The sequence below is a fragment of the Capra hircus genome, chromosome 14 (genome assembly GCF_001704415.2).
Source record: "Capra hircus breed San Clemente chromosome 14, ASM170441v1, whole genome shotgun sequence".
In the NCBI taxonomy this organism is placed as follows: domain Eukaryota; kingdom Metazoa; phylum Chordata; class Mammalia; order Artiodactyla; family Bovidae; genus Capra; species Capra hircus.
Genome location: NC_030821.1, coordinates 34,036,359 through 34,049,563, shown reverse-complemented (window position 1 = coordinate 34,049,563; position 13,205 = coordinate 34,036,359). Strand labels below are relative to the sequence as shown.

Below are 13,205 nucleotides of genomic sequence, written 5' to 3'. Positions count from 1 at the left end.
ACAGCTTACAGAAAAACCCGAGCAAACTTCTTGGCCCACCCAATACTTATCTTTTCCTCGACTCATATCTCAAAGTATCTCCAGGGATCACTGTCTCACAGCTTCCTGCTACTATTATTTATGTGCACTTTATATTGGTGCTTCAAACTTTTCCAGGTCACTACTCATTGAATGATTTTTTGGCCAGAGTTTCTAGAAGCCTTGAAGGAATTGTATCATGTGTCTGACCTCTCGGTTTTCTAACTTCTCAATTTAACAGTGATCTCATGTATAAGTATGTCATTCTAAATCTTTCCAAGTGCCTGAGAATAAAATAAATCATAATTTCCCTTCCACTTTTTTTTTCCATTCATTTATTTCTCTAGCACTTGTCAACTCTATAAAGATCTACCTTATTTAAATGCCCACAAGGTTTTGCAAAGAATTTTTCCTGACAAATTTTGGTTCAAGAGCAGCATGTCTGTACAGATACAATTAAATACTTTATTAGATAAAATTTCAAGATACAGTTTAGCATATTCATAAATACTATGTCACTGTAATGGTAGATTTTAAAAGATTGAACAGACTTTAGTTTTTAGAGCAGTTTTAGGTTTACAAAAACAGTTGAAAAGAAAGTACAGAGAATTTTTTTGTGTGGGTATTTTGGCAGATTGAAGCTCAAAGCATCATACAAAGGGAAATGTCTTTTGGGTCTCTGGCAGATGCTTTAAACAGTGAATATTACATTGGGAATTTTAAAACTAGGTAGGTGACAAGAATGTGAAACTGCATTGTGCTGGACTTTTAATTATAACGATAGAAAGAATGGGGCTTACCTGGCATGGTTTGGGGTTTATTTTTCTTTCATGGACTCTCAAATATTTTTACTTTTAGCACAGTCAAGAGGTAGACAGCCAAAATGTAGCTCTCACAACAAGACCACACGAATCCAGCATTCTTATCTAGAGAGGCCTTCCTTTGAGAGACGGCCAAGAGGCTGAAAGACATGTCTCTAGAATGTGGGGCAGAGAGAGCGTCACCAAAGGGGTAGCTTGTTGGAGCAAGCACTTGACCTTCAGTAACTATGCATTCTTGTCTTTAAGACTGTGCAAATTCTTGAGTTGAATCTTGCGCAAGATTGACAGGCCTGCAAGTAGCTCTCATTCTGATGTCTTTGTCTTCTGTATCCTGCTTTTTACCAAACACCGACAGCCTGGATAATCAAAGAAAACCTTATGCCTATCAGTTTTCTCATGCAGTTATGTTTGAGACAAGAGGAAGTTCTAGGGTTTGATTAACCTCAGTACTGAACAGAAAAGAAAGGAGCAAGTCCAGAGAGATTCTCACTCAGCTGCCCAGATAGTACCAGAAAAATAATTTTCAGAGGTTGAGTCTCCAAGTAATCAATTGTCCAATTTCTATTATTTTATAAAAGAGGAAGAATGTAATATCAATATATATTAATGATGTCTTTATTAAAACTATGAAGCCATATACAGTAACTTTCCTGTGGCTAAAACTCAGTTTCCTTACCATTTGCATTAGTTTGTCTGGTATATATCTGCATGCTTTTATCAAACCACAAAAGAAGTATCCTATGTGTCTCTCTAGGGGCTTCCCTCATAGCTCAGTTGGTAAAGAATATGTCTGCAATGTAGGAGACCTGGGTTCGATTCCTGGGTCGGAAGATCCTCTGGAGAAGGAAATGGGCACTCCAGTATTCTTTCCTATAGAATCCTATGGACAGAGGAGCCTAGCAAGCTACAGTCCATTGATTTGCAAGAGTCGAACACAACTTAGCGGCTAAACCACACCATGTATATCTCTAGACTTAGAATAATTGTTGAATTCTGCCGCTGTTACAGTAAAGTGTAGATAAAGATAAACTTTTCAAAGACGTTTGCATAGGGAAACATCATAGTCACCTCCAGTTAGAGGTCCTTAACTTACGTAACATGCATGCTTAGTCACTCAGTGGTATCTGACTCTTTGCTATCCCATGACTGTAGCTCGCCAGGCTCCTCCGTCCCTGGGATTCTCCAGGCAAGAATACTGAAGTGAGCTGCCATTCCTGTCTCCAGGGGATCTTCCAGACCCAGGGTCAAACCTGGGTCACCTTCACTCCAGGTGGATTCTTCTACCGCTTGAGCCACGAGAGAAACCCAACTAATAACTCTTGTTAATAATCAGAGACTGGCCTAAAATATTTTTGCTCCAAAAAGCAAGAGCATGAACCTGTTTTCAGGGCCAGAATAGAGATGCAGATGTAGGTGATGGACTTATGGACACAGCCGAGGAAGGAGAAAGTGGGATGACTTGAGAGAACAGCACTGAAACATACGCATTACCAGGTGTAAAATAGATAGCTAGTGAGAAGTTGCTGTATAGCACGGGAGCTCGGCCTGGAGCCCTGTGACAGCGTAGGGGGTGGTACAGGGGTGGTGGGTGGGAGGGAGTTTCAAGACAGGGGAGGTATATGTATACTTTTGGGTGATGCATGTTGTTTGGCAGAAAGCAACACAATTGGCAATTATCTTCCAATTAAAAATAAACTTAAAAAGAAAAAAAAGGCAAGAGAAGACAACACAGCAAAATCTCAGGTTTTGGTAATTGAGATATGGTAGTTGGTTATGGGATATAGAAAGTCAAGAATTATTGGGAAAGGGCTTTGGGGTTACATTTATCTAGGAAATTATTTTCCTCAGAAAAGCCAGGGGAGTTAACTAAACTGCTTACCAACACAGTGTAAGTAGAAGTTTATATTCGGGATCTTTTAAAAGGTGGTCCAGGGACTGTCTACATGGGCTGGAAAGTGTCTGGTGGTTTTTAGTCGCTAAGTCGTGTCTGACTCTTGTGACCCCACTGACTGTAGTCCACCAGGCTCCTCTGTCCGTGAGATTTTCCAGGCAAGAGTACTGGAGTGGGTTGCCATTTCCTTCTCCAGGGGATCTTCCCAACCCAGGAATCAAACCCAGGTCTCCTGCATTGCAGGCAGATGATTTACTGACTGAGCTATGTAAATCCCTGAGCTTAACTCTAAACCCACTGTAGCAAGATCTGTGGGGGTGGGGCCAGAAAGCTGCATTTTTAACATGATCCCTAGCTGAATTTTCTGTATTCATCTTGGGTCTACTTACAGAATATAGAATAGAATGGGTCAGAAGGTGTTAAGCCTTGTGTCCTCTTCTCATTTTACTTTGCTGATTATACACTGAAACAAAATGTAAGCTAGAATTATAGAAACTATAGGTGGTGAATTCCCCCATGTTAACAACTCAGCTTTAAGTAGCTGCACACAGAAAGACCCCAAACCCTTTGCCTTAATATTTTTAGCTTTTGAACAATCAGAAATTACAACCAATGAAAAAAAGAATCAGAGGAAAATGATCCAGATATAATCAGTTCTCTAATGGGAACATAGAATTAAGATTAAGATCAGATGAACATTGTAGTAAAAGTTGGTTAGTAATTGTGTAGTCTAGTATATATACTTAGGATAACTATCCATTTCTGTTGAGTTCAGTCACTCTTAGTTGATCTCTCCCACTCTCTTTTTTAAAGGTCTGGTTAAAGCAGTTTCAAATGTTGTTAAAAAGAGATATTTTAATCAGCTGGATTTGATTAATTTTTTTTCAGAGTTCCAGTTTCTGGAGTGTTCGGAAAAAGAAAATGATATTCTGCTCTGGTAGAATTTGCCTGAACAAGATCTATTTCTGCCTGTGTGTATCATACATTACATTTAAAATACAAATAATGCAGGTGAAATAACAAGAGGTTACGCATTCTCATTGAAGAGCTTATTTATTCTCATTCTCATCTAAGTAACTCAAACATACCCATTATAAAAAGCTATATATATATATATTCATTTCAAACACCCTGCATTCATTAAAACAGTTTTGGAATTTCAGTTTTCAAGGTTTTTTTTTTGCTAAGATCAAGTAATAGTCTTTTAAAAAATCCTCTGGAGGGAAAAAAATGTTCATAATTTGAGAGTGGCTTTGATTTGGGGGCATGATTTGATGATGTGGCTGTTCATTTGAGAGACCCTTGGACTGCAAGGAGATCCAACCAGTCCATTCTGAAGAAGATCAGCCCTAGGATTTCTTTGGAAGGAATGATGCTAAAGCTAAAACTCCAGTACTCTGGCCACCTCATGCGAAGAGTTGACTCTTTGGAAAAGACTCTGATGCTGGGAGGAATTGGGGGCAGAAGAAGGGGACAACCGAGGATGAGATGGCTGGATGGCATCACTGACTCGATGGACGTGAGTTGGTGATAGACAGGGAGGCCTGGCGTGCTGTGATTCATGAGGTTGCAAAGAGTCAGACACGACTGAGTGACTGAACTGAACTGATTAACAACTTAACAAGTTGCAACTCTAGAATAATGAAATCTATTTTTTCTGTGATCATACATGGGTTCCAAAGACAATTCTAAAAACAACATCCTACTAATCTTTTGTGCATTAACAATACTACTATAGTGACCAAGGAATTTGCTGTGATATAGGTGAAATAATTCTGGTCTTGGTGTATAAAAACATGTTAAAAGTCACAGCTCTGCTGCTACTTTCTGTGAAGCCTTAAGCAATTTGCTTGCTCGAAGTTTCCTTTTCTTCATCTTTAAATGAAGGTTATTATAACCTACCCCACAAGATTACAACAAGATTTAAATAAGAGGATATGTGAGAAAGTGCTTTATAAAATGAAAACACAGATGTGTTATGTTGATAATGTTACCTATCTCTGAGCTGTTTGTTTTGAAGAATAACTGCATTTGGACGAAGATGTTCTTTATTTCTTTAAAGAAAGTTTTATATTTTTGTGATCACTACTCAGTTAGTTAGTAGTAATTATGTTTATTTAAACAAATATTATTCTTTAAAGCAGACTTTTGAAATTTCCATTTCAGGATGTTGGTCTCCCTTAGAAGACATTGAAAAGGAGTGAAATTCTATTTTAAAATACAGAATTCTCATTCTTCCACTTTTTTTTTAATACAAGTAAATTAGAATCATGACGTTTCCCTACTCAACACTTTGAAAAACTGATATCTATAATATAAGGACTGATAAGTTATTTAAATGAGAAATATGAGTATCAATGACGAAAACATTGGCCAAATCTATCCTTTCACGTAAATTAAAAGTCTATGATCTTCATTTTTCTTATTTATTTCTGAAAAATGCTTTCCATGTGGGATAATGGAAAAGTGACAGTATTAGTAATCATAATCCACAGAAAATCTTCAAAACATTTCAGATGATTTTTTCCACAGTATACTTTATTTTTGTAAATGTGATAAGACAGAAGTAATTAATTTAATATGGATCTTTGCCTTCCATTTTTTTCTCCATAACATTAAAGTTTCCAAATCTAGTGAATGGGAAGACGGAGGCCAAATTAAAGGTTTATTTCCTCCTCAAGTAAAAGGCTTAGCCTAGAATAATTTCATCAGGCTCTTAATGATAGTGAAAAGATTTTGACAGTGTTAAATATAATTTTGAAAGCCTTAGTGCATTCTTTTAATTTTTCCCTGTTTCATCTTGATATCTAGTTAGGTCCAAACTTTGGGTGAAAGGTCAAGTGACACGATTAATCTTTTAACTCCCTCTATAAGGGCTTTTAAAGAAAGATCCTTTGGCACTATGGCAGCAAGCCCTCTACATTTGAATAAGGTCAGGACAAAAACACACAGAGTGGGGGAAGAGAATCCAGCCACAGGTGAAGATAACGTCATGTAGATAACAGCATAATATTTTTCAAATACTCACAAACACTCACATTCTGATTAATTCTTTATTAAATCGGTTTTTCAGCCTTGGCCATAAAGCATCTCATTTTCCAGAATTCATTTTCCCAATCTTGCAGTTGTCTGCACTTATTTCACAAGAACCAAAGTAGAGACTCCGGGTGGAATCTGTGTTTGTAATCCAAGTCTACACAAAGTGGATCCAAAATATTATTACTTATCGTTAGAGGAAGGAAATAATCATTTTGTACCAGACGTTTAAAGAGATAGAATTTCTTTCTATACAGTCTAAAAACAGGAATGAGAAAGTAGAATTTTCTTAAGAAATCACTTCAAAAATAAAAAGAAGTAGGCCTTTTTTCTTTAAACTTTGTTTTAAATTCAAACTTTAAGTTAAGCTTTAAAGTCTTAAATTAAACTTCAAGTCTTAAATTTTAAACTTTAAGTCTTTAATTAAACTCTAAGTCTTAAATTCCAAAACGCTGTTTGGAATTTGATTCTCTTCTAAATAGAAATTTGCTACCTGTTTTATACTTCTATTAATTTGTGTTTTCTTTTAAAAATGTTTTTAAGAAAAAGAATCATACTTATTATCTTTTTTTTTCCTCATGCCTAACACAGTGCCTTGACCCAAATAGGTTCACATTCCAAGCTTGTTCTTTATTTGAACACGTCTATGTGTTAAACTTTGAGAGGGCAAGAGGGAAATTTCCTGCCCCCCAATGTCATCTAACATCAAAGGGCATTTCATCTGCTCTGGGGTAGAGATTATTCCATAGGCCTTTGTTAGTCTGTATCTTAGGTATCAGTTAAAAATTGTCTTGATAATAGCAGCAAATGAATACTCATGGAGTACCTAGCATGTTCCACTCTACTACTAAGTTCCTCACCAGTATTATCTCACCAGTATTATGAGTATTACTCATCCTCATTGCCAAGTCACTTCAGTCGTGTCCGACTCTGTGCGACCCCATAGACGGCAGCCCACCAGGCTCCCCGTCCCTGGGATTCTCCAGGCAAGAACACTGGAGTGGGCTGCCATTTCCTTCTCCAATGCATGAAAGCAAAAAGTGAAAGGGAAGTTGCTCAGTTGTGTCCAACCCTTAGCATGGACTGCAGCCTACCAGGCTCCTCCATCCATGGGATTTTCCAGGCAAGAGTACTGGAGTGGGGTGCCATTGCCTTCTCCGACTCATCCTCATTAACTCATATATAAAGCACAGTGACTTAGAGGGGAAAGTGAAGATTTGAATATCATATTCAAGTCTACTCAGCTAGGCAGTTGTAGGTCCTTGGGTTGCGTCTCCAAATTTCTTCCACCTAAGCTTTGGCAAACAGAGGATGTGGGCATCCAAGATGCTAATAAGATTAAAATGCGCCAAAGATGTTAATCTTCACAGTTTTGTTTAACTCATCCCAAACCTCCTCCGACCCCATCTCATCCCTGTGGTGAGAGCTGTTGGTGCAAATAGAGACTCATCCTCACCTGATGTTCTCCTCTCCTACTTCTGGAAGCCCTACTCCGCATCTTATCTTCTTGCTTTGCCCTGAGCTGCTGCTCTGGGATCTCTGCTCAGTGGCTTCATGGAGGCAGCTCCGCAGAGGCAGTGATGGCAGTTGTTCACTCACTCAGTCGTGTCTGACTCTTTGCGACCCCATGGACTGCAACACGTCCGGCTTCCCTGTCCTTCACCATCTCCTGGAGTTTGCTCAAACTCTTGTCCATTGAGTTGGTGATGCCCTCCAACCATCTCATCCTCTGTTGTCCCCTTCTCCTTCTGCCTTCATTCTTTCCCAGCATCAGGGTCTTTTCCAATGAGTCAGCTCTTCCCATCAGGTGGCCAAAGTATTGGAGCTTCAGCATCAGTCCTTCCAATAAATATTCTGGACTGATTTTCTTTAGTATTGACTGGTTTGATCTCCTTGCAGTCCAAGAGACTCTCAAGAGTCTTCTCCAACACCACAGTTCAAAAGCACCAATTCTTTGGCTCTTACCCTTCTTTATGGTCCAACTTTCACATCTGTACATGACTACTGGGAAAGCCATAGCTTTGGCTACATGGACCTTTGTTGGCAAAGTGATGGCAGAGACTTATGTAGTTAATGCTACTCTGTGTCACTTAAGGATTCCAGGATGAAAAAGTATTGAAAGTGTTAGTCGCTCAGTCATGTCCTACTCTTTGTGATGCCATGGACTGTAGCCTGCCAGGCTCCTCTGTCCATGGGATTCTCCAGGCAAGAATACTGTAGTGGATTACCATTTCCTTCTCCAGGGGGTCTTCCTGACCCAGGGATTGAACCCGGGTCTCCAGCATTGCAGGAGGATCCTTTATTGTCTTAGCCACACTCGTGTGTATCAGATTGGGGCAACTTTATGTAGGTCCAATGAGTGGACTCTCCTCTGGTTTCTTTCTTTGCTGTGACCCTGCCTTCCATTTTAAAGCACTTTTGACCTAAGCTCCATCCTCTTTTCTCTATAGACACTTCTCTTTCCTCTTTCTACTTAAATTCAATCTTGGCACTCCAGCTTCTCTCTGAACGTGTTCCCTATCAAGAACATGTAGCTTCTCTCTCTCCCCATCACCTGATGGACAGTTTAATGGGCGACAATGTTCTGGCCTGGGACAGTTGAGATGGTACCTAGCAGGGAGGTGGTAACACCAGCTTACAGGGCTGGCCTGCATCTCACAGCCAAATTGCCTGCCATACAGTAACTGCTTTGTTTAAGGAACAGCAGATACTATCTTCTCTTTCCTAGCAGCCTCCATTCGCCAGGGCTTTCCCCAGCATCTCAGAAGCACGAGTCCCCACTAGACTGAACCCTTGGAAGGGAACCCAGATATTCAAACTTGATTTTTAAATGATTCTGTTGGACTGCTTGCCTTATACATTTAAAACACAGGCCTTTCAGGAAAATCAACTTCATGAATATTCACTTCCCTTTTGCAGATTCAAATGCCTCATTGAGCCACTACACACTTCACTTTTAGAAAAACAAATGGAAATTGGTTGATGTATTTTGTCAAGTTAGATGCATTCTTTCTCTTTTCTTGTTTTCAAGTTTAACGTCTTGTCCTCCAAAGTCTCTAGCACTCTTTATTTCTTGTTCTCTTTGGCAATCTTCCTGGAATCAGAGGCAAATTTGAAGTGATTCTAAATTTAGGTTTTCATACTCAGCAATGCCAGATACTGCATTTTTGCACATAAGAGGTAGAACCAGAGTCTTTATAAGTCACCTGTGAAGTAAGCACTATCCCATTTCAAACCTGAGCATCAGTCTGCATCAGTTGTGTCTGTGATGCTCACATTGTGCATGGAGGTTCTGATGCATTTTCTGAATTGTCCCTAGCCTACCTCTGGGGGGAGGGAGGCGATCCCAGCCTGGGAATGGAGGGGAGACACTTGGTAATCTCAGGGTTCTCCATCCTGTGTACATACTTGGATAATTCCTCATGTGCCCACTTTCTCCAGCATTTTTACCTGGAAGGAATAAAGTTAAGCAGAGCACAACAGTCAGATTTAAAGTAATCAGCAGATGCTTGGAAGGTGGACACATGAGGAATTCTTCCTTTATGTTGATGATGAGGGACTTATGAGTCACCGTAAGGTTGGAAGCCTCAGGACCGCTGCAGCACTGGTTCCCCTGAGGACTGCCTGGTGGGGTGGCTTCTGTCCATTGCACAGTGCACCCACTCTACATTTTCCCGTTGTCCTTCAACTCCTCTTGCCATTCAGTCATCCCTGTAGCAGATGTCCAAGCGCTAAGGAATTGGTTTTGGCAAAGATTCCCAAATCCAGTTTTAGGGAATGTTGATGCCCACCAACCAGAGAAGGCGATGGCACCCCACTCCAGTACTCTTGCCTGGAAAATCCCATGGACAGAGGAGCCTGGCAGGTTGCAGTGCATGGGGTCGCTAAGAGTCAGACACGACTTCACTTTCACTTTCACTTTCCACTTTCATGCATTGGAGAAGGAAATGGCAACCCACTCCAGTGTTCTTGCCTGGAGAATCCCAGGGATGGCGGAGCCTGGTGGGCTGCCGTCTATGGGGTCGCACAGAGTCGGACACGACTGAAGTGACTTACCAGCAGCAGCAGCAGCATGCCCAGCAACACGCCCAGCAACACCTCTAGCACGTTGGACTTGTGTGTTGTGCTCTTGTTGTCCATCTTGGCCAACCCTCCAGTGGGCCTGGGTGATTCCATTTATAACTTGAATCAGATCATGTCACTATCCACATGGAAATTTAAAGCTGTTCCTAAGTCCTCAAAGGCTTACATGCTCTGGTTCCTGGCTTCCTCTGTCAACCAATCCTTCCCTCCCCCCAGCTTGCTGCTTGCTCACCAGTTCCAGCCTCTTGGGCCTTCTTGCTGACTTCAAACCTGCAGGCCTACTTTCCCCACAGTGCCTTTACATAGCTCAGTCTGGAACATTGGGCTGTCCCATTTCATGTAGGTCTCCACTCAGACGGCAACTTCTCTAAATGGGTTTCCTTGGCCACCCTCTAAATATAAGACCAACCTGTCACTCTGTGTCTTCTTACCCCAGTGGCTTTCAGACTCACTTACCTGTCACCCACAATGAGAAATACATTTTGTATCATGACCCCATGTGAAGTATACAGAAGAATTACAGTGAAAATTTCATAAACAGTGCCTATGTTTACTATGGGAGATGCCCTCCAATACCTCCCATTTTATTCTGTTCTATTCCATTTCATCCCACACCATCCTAATCATTTTATTAAAAATCCTGCTGGCTATATCCTTTCAAACAGATTTTACCTCCAACTGAATAGTTACAGTGTATCCTGTCTCACCTTGCTAGTAAAGTCGTCTTACTTTTTCTTCATAGCTGTTGTCTTCTGCATACTTTTGTTTATCATCATCTAGCTTTCCTTCTAGAATGTAAGGACATGAAGGACAATAAAAAATGCAGATTTCAGCATGTTTATCACTGTTGTATCCATAGCGCTCAGGGACATACATATAATAAGCCCTCAATAAGTATTCCTTGAATGACTGACTCAGTGAATGTGTTTATGAAAAAGAGATTTTGTTGGCAAATAATTTGGGATAATCCAGTGTATTCCACATCCCTCCCAAAGATTCATAGTTCCCATTAGAATGTTTAAAACTACAAGATGTTCTCTAGTAAAGAAAGCTGTTTGGTTTTGTTAACCCCAGGATTCAGAAATCAATGGACTCTCTCAGAACCCATCCTAAGAACATATCGATTAAGGGGTCATGGGGCATTGGTGATACTCATCACAGTTCACAAAAATATCTAGGTGAACAAAGCGGTAGTGGATACTAAACAGGTGATAGTGGGGTCCTGGAGCTATCACATTCTCCCTGAAATGGAGGTGTTAACCCTTCAGTTACTGAATGCAGAGAAGGCTCAGGGATCCTGAGGGAGGGATTGAGTGGTTTGAGCACAAGGATGGGGGCACTTGGGTGAATTAGGACAACAGTGGCTGTATTCCAAGGTGAGGTGTGTGTGTGCATGCGTTCAGTCATGTTGACCCTTTGTGACCCTATGGACTGTAGCCTTCCAGGCTCCTCTGTCCATGGGGTTCTCCAGACAAGAATACTGGGTTGGATTGCCATTCCCTTCTTCCAGGGATCTTCCTAACGAGGTCAGACTCGTTATCTCCTGCGTCTCCTGCATTGGCAGGCAGGTTCTTTAAAGGAGATCCTTAAATGTTTTTGCAACTGGGACATTTGTTCCTGTCTGTACCCTTGAATTTAAAGCCTGAGTAAAGAATTACTCTGCCTTATTTCTCTAATCTTTTAGTTGGGGGACCATCACCCCCAACGAAGTGGCCAAGGGATCAAGGGGAAAGAGCAGAAGTCCAAGACATCTTCCTTCTCTTGGCCTAGAGGGAGAGTAATGGAGAGAACCTCCTTGAGAAGCGGGAGGAAGAGGCAGGGACTCATTAGGGGCTTCTTGGGATGTAGTGGGTCATAGTGTTTGTTTTTTAAGATGGACATTTAGAAGGGCCAAATCTTTGAGTGATGAGAAATTAGGCCCTAAATAAATGTTAGCTGCCATTATTATTATTATTTCTTTTAACCATTTTAATCACAGCCTGGGATACTATATTCAGTACCTAAATTCAGTACTTTAATTCTGAAAGTAGCATCTCAGCTTTTATGATTGCAAACTTTTATTCTTTCCTAATCAACCTTGGCTCTACTTCCTTCTTTTCTTTCCTCAAAAATGTAAATTAAGCAGTAGAGTCGTCTGTTTGCCCAGTTCTCTGGTCCTGAGGTGGTGGTGCCCTATTTTTCTGACGGGACAGCTATTTTATTTGCTGTGTTTCTGCAGTTGCACATGATCATAAAAGCATGATTTCCCCGGTTATGCTCATTTCCAGGAGGGAGATCTGAGCTGCACTATACCACAGTAGATATTGTTTTTAAATCGGAAAACGGTTTCAATACTCCTGTTCAACAGTTCATCAGCTACTACCAAGAAAGATGATTGCTGTAAATGGTTCAGTGGTTTCATTCACTTTGTCCAGTGTGAAGTGAAAGGCACAAAAGATGACGTTGTAGGCAGAACATTCCTTCAAAGGCGACATGCTTCATCCTAGTGTGTGGAGTGTGCATCGTCTTTGTGGACGGAATTATTAGCTGTATGGTGACCCTGGAGAGGGGCGGTGTCTGGGGTGTCCAAAGGAGTGCTGGAAGATGAAGGACGTAAGCAAGCCTGAAGAGATGGAACAGTGATCCAAGATCGCTGCAAATGCTCGGAGCCTTTCTCAGTGGAGCAGTGAGTCTCCAATAGACAGTGCCTCAAAGGTATCCAGGAACCATCAGGAATTCCCTCTTTCATGAACCGCAAAGGTTAACAGCATGCACGGCCCAGTAAGACTGAGAGCTGGAACGGAAGTGCAGTCTGGCCCGTCTTGCATCCTCTGGTGATTATCTCTGTGGTTTTCTCTTTGCTGAGATGGCCTTGAGTTGAAAGACACAGCCTTTTAATTTGGTTCCTCAGCGCTGGTGTAACTGGCCTTTGATATGGAACAAATCCAAGTTCATTTTCACTTTGACAATTGGCTGTGTGACTTTGGGAGAGTTACTGCACCTCTTTGTGCTATAAGAATAATGATTTCTATGTACCAGCCTTGCTGTGATCACGAAATCACAAGAAGTCATGCTCTCGAGCTCGACATTCTGGGTTCAGATCCAAGTTCAGCCACTTGTCAATCACGTGTGGTGTTGGTAGTTTCCAGCTGCTCAGTCTCCTTTCCAATGCTTGGTTTCATGTGCAAAAGACAAATACTGACCATATCTACATCATGGGGGTGTCTCTGGGATAAAAGGTCATCATAGTGCACGGTCAGTTCTTAGCCTTGGAACTTTTTCAAAGGAAGCCGTTGGTAAACATCAGCCATTATCAACACAAACAGTATTACATGCGAGGTTCATAGGAGGTGCTTGGTAAATCTTAGTTCTCCCAT

General features: G+C 41.0%; 1 pseudogene; it reads right to left on the bottom strand.

The window, feature by feature from the left end:
• LOC102185105 overlaps window positions 1-9,906 on the bottom strand; it is a 52,447-nt pseudogene extending 42,541 nt beyond the window's left edge.